The sequence below is a fragment of the Adiantum capillus-veneris genome, chromosome 22 (assembly GCF_014529385.1).
Source record: "Adiantum capillus-veneris isolate H3 chromosome 22, ASM1452938v2, whole genome shotgun sequence".
In the NCBI taxonomy this organism is placed as follows: domain Eukaryota; kingdom Viridiplantae; phylum Streptophyta; class Polypodiopsida; order Polypodiales; family Pteridaceae; genus Adiantum; species Adiantum capillus-veneris.
Window position 1 is genome coordinate 56,017,457 of NC_140952.1, and position 14,301 is coordinate 56,031,757.

The 14,301-nt window shown below is 40.7% G+C and overlaps 1 long non-coding RNA gene across 1 annotated transcript; it reads right to left on the reverse strand.

The window, feature by feature from the left end:
* Positions 1–10,515: 10,515 nt before the first annotated feature.
* Positions 10,516–11,665, reverse strand: LOC147429399 (uncharacterized). Its single transcript, XR_015185874.1, has 2 exons — positions 11,290–11,665; positions 10,516–11,132 (listed from the first exon to the last, which is right to left on the reverse strand). It is a non-coding gene; the product is annotated as an uncharacterized LOC147429399 (long non-coding RNA).
* Positions 11,666–14,301: the final 2,636 nt, after the last annotated feature.

Sequence of the window (14,301 nt, forward strand, 5' to 3'; positions counted from 1 at the left end):
TTTGCTCTGAGGTTGCAAGACAGGTTGATGCGTCTTTTGCAAACAGTCAGGAGATGCATGTGGCTGACACGCCTTGTCAGTCAGAGATGCCTATTGCCAGGGATATATATGTTGATGCATGCTCCGTAGAGCTAGCAGGGCCCGCTAGCATTGCATCGGCATTTGGTGGTCTCATGTATGAGATGTTGATCTTGAGACCAGATATCGCAGCTGCAGTGGGAGCATTTGCAGTTGGGGTTGTCAGTCGTTTGTTGACTGATGATGGCATAGTGCACGAGGGAGATATGCAGGTATTGCGTACATACTTGCAGTACGTGTGCGGTACGTCTGGTGGTGTATGGACTTACACGGGAGCAGGACAGCCGGATGCACACGATCACAGCCAGCCAGTGGACATCGGTTGAGAGTGGTTTTCTCTCGCCTTTTGTAGTCTTTAGACTAGGTTCTCTTGCTTAAAGGCACAGTCGCCTTTAAGTGGGAGGTTGTTGGGGTATAGGCGTCTGTGCCTTGCCCGGCCGCCCAGAGTCTGGGCGCCCACTGACTTGTATACCTTATACATAGCATAAGTGTATAGGGGGCTGCTCACTCTTTTGAGTCTCCCCACCCATATCTGTGTCGTGTGTCTCCTTCTCTCTCTCACTCTCCGTCTGTGGTGCTACCCGATCCCCTTCACATCGTGCCATTTCCGTCAGTGACCTATTTTTCCTCTCAGCAACGCCATTTTGCTGAGGTGTATAAGCACTGTACATTGGTGTTTTATCCCACGACTAGCCAGAAAAAACATCACTATGCACAAGCTGCAACCTGCATGTGGCTCGAAGTGAACCATCCTTTGGAAATTTAGAACGCTGCATCTTACCCAAAATATAGCCTTCACAAACATGTTTGTTAGGTGCTTCAAGAGGCGGCAAAGAAGAAACCATATCAGATTTTTGCAAACGCAGCAAACTGGAAAAATTCAGATGATCAAAACGTGCATGCCAAAGTTTTTCATCTGAAATAGCCCTTGAATCTGCAACAGCATTTGCAAAATTTTGTCCACACTTGTCATACAAAGTGAGCTTATATATCCCACGGCACAAAAGGCCAGATGCAACAATTTCATCACCAAAACTGAGATCATGAACTGTACATCTATCATCCACAAATTTGACTACGAGTCCAAGTCTAGCAAGTGTGGATACACACAAGAGATTCCTCTTGATCCCAGGTACATAAAGTGCATCAACAATTGTGAAAGAACTGCCATTAGCAGCAGTAAGCACAATCTTTCCAACTCCCTGAACTGGATAAGAGGCGTTGTTGGCACAAGTGATTGAATTCCCATGAGGGACAGACTCGAGAGAGGTAAACAATTCACGATGTGAGGTAATGTGCTTTGTAGCATCACTGCTGAAATACCACACATGTGAATCTACAGCTACTAAGAAGCATGCGTCATGGACAGCAGGATTGTAAGTGCACTCTGTACTAAAAGCCCATTCTGCATCAACATCAGCAACACAGTCTCCTTTCACAGAAGACTCAACAATGGCTGCATTTGTAGTGGAACCAACATTTGCAGTGGAACCACTCTCTTTCTTCTTAGCCTCTTTGGCCTTCAACTTAGGACACGACTTGATCAAGTGATCATTGGCTTTACAATAATGGAAACACGTCTTCTTTTTTCTCTTATCACCAAAATTTCCATATGAATTGCTGCCAGCAAAAGCATTAGGAACATAATTTTTTCCACTCGCAGCAGAACCATAAGAAGTGGCTGCATTGCTGTTACCACCCTTTCTTTGAGAAGCAATAAAAGCCTGTTCAACTACACGCTGTCTTATCTTGTTTTTTCTGGAAAGTGACTCTTGCAATAGCAATGTGCATAATGTATCAAACTTGAAAACTTTTGGATTTCCTTGGGTCATAAGTCTCCAAGTACTAGCAAAAGTCTGGTAAGAATCTGGTAAGGCATCAAGAACAGTCTGCACAAGGGAACTGTCTGAAATAACTTCACGTGCAAAAATAAGTTGCTCATTGATATCCTTGACACTAGCAAGGAAAGTGTCCGTATCATCTTCCTCATGAATAATCTTCGACTCCAGCTCTTTACTCAACAAAGCAATTTTAGCCTCATTGCAGCTTGCATAAAGACCTGCTAGAATATCCCAAGCCTGTTTTGCAGATTTTGCTGAACGGATGTGAGAAACAATGGTGCACTTCACAGAAAATGCAATCAATGCATGAGCCTATGCATCCTTAACATCCCAAAGAGCTTGTTCTGCCGTAGGCAAAACAACTCTACCAGCTGCAATCCTTGCAGCAAGACCTGCAACATCCTCAACATCCTCAGAACCAGGACGTACATCAATGCCTTGCACAATGTTACAGACACCCTTTGACACAAGAACATGTTGCATCATATAAGCCCACATAGGGTACTTTTCTCCATCCAACCTGTCCTCAGCAGCAAACATCTTGAACACATCTGTGTTGTTGTTGTCAGCCATGGTAAATGCTGCACCTGATGTGAAAACTGCCCGAAAATAGGAGAAACGGAGCGGGAACAACCTGTGCTATATAGCACAAACCGTAGAAGACTATAAGGAACTTGTTATGCAGAAAACGGCACTGACAAAAATTCTACACAAAATGACGAAATAGCTTGTGCAGTACTGCCTATAGTGGAAACGGAGGCCAAAATGAGCCCAAATCAAAAATCTGAGCAGACCAAGCTCTTTGAGCTATCCCAAAATATTTGTCGACTTGCGAACGCTCGCCAAAGCTCACTAAAATCGTAGAAAGTGAGCAGGCATGTGCTGGAGCAGCTGGCGACTAAGCCCGGGAGGACGTGACCTGCTCTGATACCAATTGTTGGAATTAGGGTTGCAGAGAAAATCACACAGCTTGGAGAAGACGAAGGAAGCTCAAGGCACACAATAGAGAGTGTGTTTCTTAGTATGCAATGGAAAGATAGATTGCCCTAGAGTGATGGGCATATACAATGCACGGGGGGAAAAGCCTCCTAAAGAGGGAAAAAATGCCCCGGCGGTCCTAGTGTGTTCACACACATCACTACCACATGTATATGGTAACATAGATAAATTGTCACATTCAAAACTTCATTCTAGACATCCATGCCAGCATGGATGGCTACAGATAATTCTAACATAAGCTATTTAAGACACCATAAATCACAAAAGCAGAAGAGTTAAGGTTTAGAATGCATCTTTGTTGTAGTTTAGTTTATCCTTTTGCAATCATTAGAAAGATTTAAAAGGTTACTGTAGTCTTTAAAAGAGTCAATGATTTAAATTAAAATCGATAACCTTACAAAACATTATCTTAAACATTGGAGAAGAAAACTACCTATAGCCATCACGCCGGTGTGGATGGCTATAGGTAGTTTACAAAGGTGGCAGGAGGCTTTCGGGCCGAGGAAGACTCCCTTCTCCCCATGAAAAATTGTATTCGAACTCCGAGCTTGGGTTTAGGGGTTCATTAGCGGTCTAAGCATGGTTAAGACTTGATAGAGATTAATGAAGGTTGAAGGCCTCAGAGGGCGTAAGAGTGAGTAGCGCAAAAGGGATGACCTGACATTAACGCAAAAGGCCTCTGAGGGCACAAGAATGGAAGAATCTCAGTCTGAAGCACAATATTGGAGAAGGCATGAGAGTAGCACATAGCATGTGGTGACACAAGCAGGATAGAAGTGCAGCAACATAGGAGGAAAACACAACCTAGCAATAGCATTGGCTTGACGGTAGCACAAGAAATTATTAGATAGTAGTGCATGAATAGTACAACGCATGAATATTAAACAAAACGCATGACAAAGGTGCCTCACCTTTTGAATGAAAGTGTGTTTACACAACGGATGCCCAAGATTGGGCGCCTTGTAGCAAATGATTATTGGTGGCGATATTTTCGGCATGGACATCGTAATAATGGGCAACAAAGGGAGGGGTTGAGCATTGGAGCCAACCGTTAACATCAATCGCCCACTTGGTGTGTAAAGGGATGCCCGCCACCCCAAAAGGGGATGGGCAAGTGCTCAACACTCTAAAATTGAAGAGGGTTGCGTGAAATTCCATTGTCATTATTATGCATAATTCGTAAAATTGGGATTTGTGCATGGGATATTAAAGAGGAAATGTGAAATTCGATTGTCATTACTGTGGCCGATTAACTGAAAATCTTAAAACTCAGTGTTTTTAAAACTAAAAGAAACCTTGTTTTTGTAGTGTTTTTAAAACTAAAAGCAGGCTTTGTTATTACGTTGTAAATATTTTATATGATGAATTTTGTTTCTATTATAATATATTTTATAAAGCTATGATTGTTGTTCCTGGGAACACGAACGTGCAATCCTCCTAGCGGCTTGTGGTTATGAATAGGATTTTAAGCATATCAGTCTATTCTATTTACACCCGTTGTATCAATCAGAACCATGCCACTGCTTTCTAATCTTTTTTACCTTCTGCTCAGCACACTATTAACCCATGGGGAGATGCATTACAGTTTTCGGTCCAGGGCATGGACAGAAGATAGTGCTTATGTTTGATACCAAAATTTATTTTTTAATAGTTGCTTACGTTTGATACCAAAATTTATTCTTTAATAGTTGCTTCTTTGCAAGAACATTTTGAGCTTCGTGATGATAATTTTTGTCTTCGTCCATTAACATTATTTGGACTACAAGTCAGGGTAAAAGCTACTATATCATTAGCTGATGAACAAACTTTTATGCTTGATCATGAGCAGCACCAGTTCTACAAGGTGGATATGAGAAGTGAGGATCATATTGATGTTAGCATTGGCAGAGTTTCTCAAGACAAGAAAAAAAGGAAAGTACCTCTTTCAGAGATCAAGGCGAGTGTGATTGACATGATTAAGTGCATGCCATTGCAAAGAAATTTATATATTGCTCTCCATCAAGCCAAGAAAGTGGTATCTACTGATGAGCTCCCAGTTCATTATGATGGGTATATTGCTTTTGAATTACCGCCGCCAGCTGGTCATTCTTCAGGTATGAGTGGTATGGAGCAAAGACATGATAGTCACATGTGGACAGAGTATGTCACTTTTTGTAGTGATAGTTTTGATGGTGTTGTCAGATTTAGTAGATGCTCTGGGCATTTGCGTTGCATCAACATTGATTGTCCATTTCATTTGCGCTCAAATATACCCAATGAGTCTCAATGGCAAGGTCGGCTTGTTAAATCTAGTCCTAAAGGATTGATCTCTTCTGAGTATGGCACACTGGTATGCACTCATTGTGGACAAATTCCCAAATGTGTGTCTACATGTCCTGCAGTTATTTACTATTGTTTGCATAGAGATAAGCATAATTGTACTAGGTGTGCTTTGCATCTTGGAGAACATAATCATCCATGTGCAGAAGGGAGGAGTCGAATGGTGGAAAGTCACATAGTTGAAATGTTGCTTGATCATGCAAGTCGAGATCCTTTGGTGACTGCAAAACAATTGGAGCGGGCCACCACTCATGATCTTATCATGGAAAAGCTTATTGGAGCATGCTCAACTGCAAGTGCTATGATTGGAGATTTTAAATTTGTCGAATTCCTTGACAGTGTGACTCCCCTGTCAAATAAAAGGAGAGTGGAACGAAGCTTGGAGTCTGCAAAAAGATCAAAGAATATCATTGCACATGCAAAGGGTCTTGAGGAAATGCTTGACTTGAAAAGCAAGTGCAGATATCCTTCCATCCATAGTATCCTTTTCCCATGCCAATTGGGTGATAAGGTACAACCTCATGTATTTAAAATGTCAATTAAGAGACCGGGCAATGGAGTTGATTTGGTGAATCGGATGCACCTGGAGGTAATTTAGAGCAAATGTGGGTGCACTTTGATCATGTTCACCGTGTACAAGGATGGTCGACTATGTCAGCGCATGCCTATGATCCTTACGTACGAGATTAATTGCTCACCATTGAAACTGCTGAGTTTAGCGTGGAAAATAAATATGCTCAGACTGAATTTTGGAAGATGCTGAACAATGTGGTTAAGGAACAGGGTTTTGATAAGCCAGAGTTCAGGGGATTTATGGCAGATGAAGCAAGTGCCAATTGGATTGATGTGCGTGCTATTTATTTTGGAGGAGCAAAGAAGTCTATTCCAAACAAAGAGAGATCATGTTTGTTTCATTGGGAGCAAAGTATGGTTCGACATACTCTCAAGTGCATCAATCCTGCATTTCAAGAGGAGCACAAGATTTTGTCCCGCAAGTGGAGAACTGCACCTACAAAGAATGCATCTGAGCATTGTAAGGGAGAGATTAGAAGATTTTGGAAAACATGAATGGTCATTGAAGGGGAGATTGCTTCGTTGGAGACATGGTTGGCTTGGTGGAATGTATGAGTGCCTCATTGGGGGGAAAGATTTGTATCACAAGATGTTGCAGGAATCTTTGTCCCTAACACAAACTTGTTTGAGTGAAAACATGCTAGTATGCGTACCTCTGTTGGTTACAAGGATCACATAAGTATGTATGAGGCAACGTGTGTAGATATGGCTTTAGCTGTGCTTCAAAGTGTGAAATATAATGCCTATTTGAAAGGTCCACCGGTCCTGGTATTAAAGATTTGGCGGATCGCTTTACGAACAGACCTTCATTTGCTTCAGTGGTGGCAGCAGGAAAGAAACTAGTTGACCTCACACATTCTTCAATACATGAAATGGGTGTCGATAGTCCTGAAATGAATAGAAATATACTCCAAGAAAATAGTATTAGAAAAAAGAGGCCAATTTTTACAGATGCAAATATTTTCTTGGAGGAGGATAGCCCCAGGCCAAAGTATGTTACAATGACAACTTCAATTGGTGGGCTTCAGCACACACAAAAAAAACTTCAAGGGATGTCCGATATCCCGAAGTAAATGTAGCAAAGTCAGTTTGGGCAATAAGGAGAACAGAACCTGGGAGAAAGATGACTTGTTTTGGTGTGGTGTCAAAAGATGGAGATCGATGTGGGTGGTTCATTAATGATTGTTCAATAGATGCCAAAATATGGGTGCCAGTTCCTTGTTTTTGGGGTCGTAGAAAATATCCTCCATCTGGTTCACAATTGGGAGGCCTTGTGGAAGGGTTCATTTGGTTTTGTAACTCCAATAACATGCACACATGGAAGGTTCACAACATAGTTGAAGGGCCGCCAGGTCCAACCCCCGATGTTTGGGCAGTCGCAGATGGCACAAATTTACAACCTCAAGAGTAATGCAATTGCAAGCCAATGGTTTGGTTTTGCAAGCAAGAGTGACATTAGCAACAAGAATGCATGACACGGTTTCCATTGAACCAGCAACGTCCGTCCCAAATTTAGATATGGAAAGATTGTGAAGTGGAGATCACGATTAACAAATGAGTTTCATGGCAAGATTGAAGTGGGTAGAACCATGGCAGCATAGTTGGTACGAGAGGTCATTGTGGTTTGCAATGAAACACATGTTTTCTATGTTAAGACTGTGGAGTCAAGTGCAAAGGGAGTGACATACTCAGTGACAATGTCAGATTTTCCTAGCTGTACTTTCCAGGATTTTCAGAACCAAGAAAGCAAACGCCTTGTGTATATGCCATGTAAGCACATTTACTTCATATTTCTGAAAGTGCTTGGCCTTCACCCTCATGATCATGAGTTTATACATCAGGATGCTCTAAAAAAATTGGAGTTAGTCCAAGCACTTGGAGGTTCACAGGTGTGCTGATGCATCCTTAAAGGCTTGGGGACCTTGCAATGGTTTTGAGAAGTAGTTTTTTGGGTGATATGTGCTTATGGGTATTAACTTTTGCCCCAAATATTCTCGTGCGGCAGTATTTTATTTGTTGCACTCTCTATTTTGATTTGTAGATGCAACACACCTTTTTGGTTGATTTCAATGTTGATGGAAGGTTTTTGGCATGTGGTAGTGATAGAACAATTTAAAATTTATTTTTATAGGTAAGAAACTATGTAGGGAGTGTCTCTAACCAATAAAAGTCCAAAATATATACAACTAATATACTACATAGGATATAAAAAAACATTGTAAGTTTTACAAAGTTTATGGTTTGCTCAATTTTGTGTCAAAAAAAATTATAAGTTTTGCTCCGTTTATGGTTTGCTCGATTTTATTGGCTCGGATTTTGGGATTTCCCAACATATGCAAAGCCAAGGCATCTCTCCATATGCAATCACCTATGATTTTCTCTTGAATGCATATGGCAATGCGTTCATGTCCGGAATGTTGAATCCTCAAGTGCATTGATTGCGGGATATGCACGACAACGATGAAAGCTGAAAGCTTGTGGCACTAGATAGGAGCAACAATCACATATGCGAGATGTGGTGCTCTTGAGAAAGCACAAAACATTCTTGAGCAGCTTTTTGTCTGGAATGTCGTCTCTTGGAACGCATTGATTGTGGGATATGCTCAACACGAAAATCTCAAAACATATTTCCTTCAACCCTATACATAAAAGGACAACACCCTCTAGCAATCAACCTGCTGCTTATCGAGTAGTCATAAATAACAAGAGAAGACCTGCTCTGGTTTTGAGGAGATCGGGAGCATCTATCAAAATAACCCACAAGCGCGATCCACCTAGTAGCATGAGCAAGGGAAGAACACCAAGCCTCAACTCGCAGAGCCGGCTATGGCTTAGAATACAAAAGATGCATAATCGGGAGCTCTCTAGTTGGAAACGTACATCCCACAATCCTTTACATGTGTCCCTCTCTCAAATTGATAGCACAGGGGTGGGACCAAGAAGCTCTAGACTATTTTCAGTTGATGCGAAGTGAGCACATCTCTCTATATGCAATCGCATATGCATGTATCTTGGAGGCATGTGGTACTATGCGTAATCAAGATCTCTCTAACTCAAAACATACATCTCGCAATCGTTCACTTGCATCGCTCTTTTAGATTGCACTGATTGCAGGATGTGATGTACAAGAGTGAGGCAAGGAAGATCTAGACTCTTTTCAGCTAATGTGAAACGAGTCTCTATATATGCAATCACCTACACTTGCATTTCAAAGCCATGTGGCAATTTGGAAGATGCTAAGATAGGCAAAAGAGCTTGCGATCATATTGTTAGTCAAGAACTGTCAAAAAAATATTTATGCTTGACACTGCCTTAGTCAACATGTATGAAAATGTGGCAGAACTAGCAAGCCCTCTGTTGTTTTCAACAAATACAAAGCAAGGGTATCACTTCAGATGCAATCACCTATATGGTGGACCTCATGCATCCCAAATGGCTACCAGATATCCCACAGCTTGGCCATGGCTATTGCAAATGAGTAGTGATGGACTCAAAGCCAGGCAACGAAATTCATGATAAGATTGCTAATTGCATATGTCGACTGCACGATATATCCAACTTCGTCATTGCAAGCAAGCTCTGAAACAAAGTTAGAGTTTTTTCGTTGACATTTCAGTCGTTATGAAAAATGCCAAAGCTTTGTTGTGAAATAGCATTACACTTGGGCAAATACTTTTTTTTTACTTTTATTTTAATTGTAAAATATTCAAAGTTAGAAAAAGGTTTCATGCTTCCTACTTAAATTTGAAACCTTCCTCATGTTATTATGTTTCATTGCAGCCAACATATAAAGAAGCCTGGACAAAACTCTTGTACATTTATAAACACGAGATATTTGAGTGTACGGTAAGTAAGAACTACCACATTCTACTCTTGATTGTTGAGAATGTTGTGAAATGAATGCACTGAAAATTTCACACTGTCATGGAAGTGGCATGTTCCCTCGTATTATAAGAATTGGGGAGGACTATGCAAACTCTCCCATGCAAGGAGACTTTACATGTTTTCTTTTTTTCCAAACATAAAAAGGAAACAACATCTAAAAGTAAATATATTTTAAATGATTTGTATCATCAATTTCTATAAATTCTAACTCTTCTTATGGTTCTTTTTTGAGGTACACGGATAAAAAATGGGCGTCGCAATCATAATATACTAGAGGGAATACCAATTAAAAATCATGGAAACATGCTTTGATGAGCGGTGACAAACACACTCTCTCTCTCTCTCTCTCTCTCTCTCTCTCTCTCTCTCTCTCTCTCTTCCCGAGCAAGCAAAACTACTAACCATTTGTTCTATATAATCTAATGTTTCTCTCGAACAACAACTAGACTTATACCTCGTTAATCGCATTCGTGTTGTGTTGACAACAAGCTAAATAGATTAGAGAACAACATGTTTAAATTTGTCCTTGGCCTTTAAATTTTATTAATTCTTTAACTCATTATACATCAGTAACTGCGTTATAAACATCAAACAACTTCAGTAATATGTATTGTTCCATTCTCAATTCACTTGTGTTCTTCTTTCATGTTCTTAAACAAATGGTCGTCAAATCGTGTCAATGTAGCTAACAAAGCACTCTAGTTAGGCTTGTTGGAGAGGCAGGAAATGAAAGACTCAACGAGGAAACAATGTGCTCTAGCTAGTACAATCTATTAAATGTCACTAAGAGGGCTCCCCCATAAACCCTCTAAATCAAAAGTTAAGAAAAGGGTCTTTTAAATGCAAAGGGCCCTTTCAAAATTCTTGTGTGTGCCTTCAAGCCCTTCAACAACAACTTTCCAGTGGTTTGCACGGATAAATTGGGAGGAGACTCTCTGTTTGAGTTGTTGACCTTATATACCAAATTATAAAGGCGTTTCTCAAGTGTAGGGGGTGGTTGAACGACTCCTTACATTTTGTGAAGGCCTATGAGGCACGGATTATTTTTTTTCAAGGGCCCCTTAATAGCACCTTTAGAGGGTGTATGGGGGAGCCCTCTAATACCCTCGATACCTAATGAGACACGACTGTAAATATAAAAGAGTAGTAAGTACTCTAAGGTAGAAGTACTAGTTTGAGGACAACTAAAGCACGGGGACCCGTTCTAGCACTACAGTGACTCGATCTATCCCGTGGGAGGTGTAAACGATGTGTAACATGTAGACATATAGGCGCTGCAACATGATGGCGTGCAGCTACCAAACATACGCTGACCGGGGTTGAACCCACACCTCTATATGGAAGCTTGACACATCGATCCATATTTATTTGACCAACAAACCAGAAGTCGTTGCTTGTTAATTGGGTCGACGTCTAAGTATTTCTTTGACTTGAGGCCTGGAAAACAAAAAAGCATGGAAAACTCGTTTCTTTGACTTGGAAGTTACCAGCAACAAATAGACCAATGAGTTAATTTATATCATTCTAAAGCTCAGATAACCACATATCATTAGAGCTAATTATTATGCGTGCAACGCGGCAGTTAGAATCTTACTATGTGGAAGACAGTGAGGTTGAGAGATCAAAGGAGGCTAATTAAGCTGATTTCTTCGTTGATGGAAAATTTGAGTTGAAGGACTCTTCTCTCTCTCTCTCTCTCTCTCTCTCTCCACTGAAAAATGATGGCCATGCAAGCTAGGCGACTGCATCTGCACATGCACCTACAAGAAGACGGCAAGACGCTTTGCTTGCTCGAGTAGGTGCAGGTGCAGATGCAGACGGCTAGCGGCACAGCGAGAGAAAGCTGCGGTACAGCCAAGGTTATATTCGCTGCCGGGAGAAGTTACGTTATACGCTGCTGAGGGAACTATGGGCTTCTTGCTCTGCTCTAAAGAGCTATGGCGCCGTGCTCTCTCTCTCTCTCTCTCACACGAGCAAACAAGCTGGCTGCAGTGGTCAATTATATAGTGTTGCGTACCACGTGGCACATCTCAGCCTTTCAGCACAAACCTATCCTGCTGGCGCTTCATTCAACGTGGCAAGTCCCCATTGGAACTTTTGAATTGTGGTCACGTGATCCGTAGAGTTGCTTTTGCCACATCACTGTCTCTCCCAACTCCCGACTCCCCATTTCGTTAAAAGCCGTCCAAGCATTGTTATTAAATCGTTAAAGCCTTACAAAGCGGAGAAAGCTTGACTGAGAATAACCTCGTCCAAAATGCGCATATGATTTCCACCTTTTCTTCTCTTTCTACTCGACCTTATCATCTCTGATAGAGTCCACCACTCTTAGGGTGGGTTCAGCCGTAGACGATGGCAATCCGTTGCTTCAAGCTTCTTCGTGTCTTCCGAGCTCAAACACATACATCTCAAACCCTCAAACACATACATCTCTAAATGAATACAAATCACGAAGAATATTAGTGAGTGCAAATTTTGTCAAGACATCATCACTTGCATTTTTTTTTCATAAATAGGCCATAACCCTAATATAGAAGTATTGCCCTATTTCTTAGCCTAAGCCTACCATCATGTGGAAAACTACTAAAACTAATTATGAAGCACTTTGCAGCTGACTAATATAGATTCTAGAATGGGTTGTTGTCAATATTATAATAAGTTAGCATTACAAACCGACCTACCGGTCGGTGTGTCCTGTTCTTCTTTGGCCAAAAGGACGAACGATAACTCTTTGTCATCTCATTATTGTTGTGAGAATCCCCATGCAAGTGGTGGTGCTGGTACTATTGCTATGAGTGTTACTTGTACTCGTGTTGCAAGCAACACTATTGGCAGGGCTTCAAGGTGGTGTAGGTGACTGAAGTGGAATACGAGATGTCATATGGTGCAATGGAGCGTTGGACTATGTAGAGCTAGAAAGTGGTGTGTAGAGCATAGGGCAAGGAGTTGATCCAATATACGGGCTTGATCACATAAGGTACATTAGCGCCATGTATAGGATGCAATTGAGAGTGTGATATAGTGCCACTTTAGATAAGCTCAATGACAATTTGAGAAATGGACGTTAGGGGAGATCCTCCCTTGCCTCCATAAAGCATCCTACTAGTTATTACTTGATGTTGCATATAATTTGAAAAAAAATTTAAAAAAATAATATATATATATATATATATATATATGGAGAGAGAGAGAGAGAGAGTAAGACGGATCCAAACCTAACGATGGAAGTTAGGGTGGCTTTTTGACATGCATTCTACTAGTTTCTGAGTATTTTGCCCAATTTAATGCTCTTTTGACATGTGAAAAATGTGAGTTACTTCAATAAAAAGAACAGTAAATTAGCAAAAAGATATACGTTATAGGAAACTTGAAGAGTAAGGGTGCACACAAAAATTCAAACCCAAGGGGAGTTCACAATACCAACATAATATCTATGATATCATTTACAATACCCTACTTACAAGTGTGATCATTATTACTACTTTTGAACACTTTATCAATTTTGCTTATATTTTATTTGGAAAAAACATTCAAAAGAAGAAATGTAAATGGAACTCTCCTTTACCTACTATTTGTAGAGTTTAAGTGAAAATCAACCACTTCTACTTTTCGGTGCATGCATAAAGAGAGAAAGAGAATCCCACAATCGTGTCTTCATGCGCACTGTAGTTTTGAAGCAGGAATCGGCTTCTTGACTCTTCTCGAGAAAGACGAGCGCTCCAAGAGCACGCCAAGTGACCTTGTGTTTTACCTGCGTTCTATTCAACCAATGAAGCCATCAAAATTTTCATCAGAGCAAAGCTACAAATGATCTTGCCCTCTTGTATGCTAATTTTCTCTCTATAGCTCATGCTCTCTTATCTTTCATATATTCATATTATTGTAATTTAAGCTCCATGAGATGAATATAGAGGCGGAAGGCAAATACTCAATCGTATTGATTGAGGGAGATGGTTGGTACCCACTAAGGTGATTCTTGTTTATGTTGCTCTCTTTTTGTGTTGTGATTATTCAATTAATCGTTTTGTCGGATTTTTTTTTTTTAATGAATCAAAGTTGTGTTGAATTTTTTTCAAGAAGACAATAGTGATATCAAAGCTTTGAAAACGCTCCACACAGTGTGTAGAAGCGAAGAAGAATGCTTCTTGTGGGAAAATCAAATAAAGTTTGGCATGAAGACTCTCAAGAAGATAGCTTTTGGACACTACTAGGCCACTTTGTAAGTATCGAAGCTTGGAAAATTAGCTAGCATCCAATTAATTAGGTGATGCATGTTCGTCACTAGCTTAAGCGACGCCAATGACTTTTCTCAAAAAATAGAACAACGTAAAAATAGTGTCGCTTAGAGTATTGCTAAAAGCGTCACTAAGAGAGCAGGCTGCCATATCCATAGCAACGTTTGCAAATTGTTTTGCGTCGCTTAAGCAATATCAAGAACTTCAAAAAAAGCCCAAATTTATCGCAAGAGCCATTTTTGCTCCCGCGGCACTCTAAGCAGTGAAAGAAAGATGGTGCTATTGCTCCCGCATATATGTTCTCCCCCATTGCAATCTCATGCCCTGGTCTTGCCCGACTGCTTGCACACTTTCCACACCCATTGCATGGA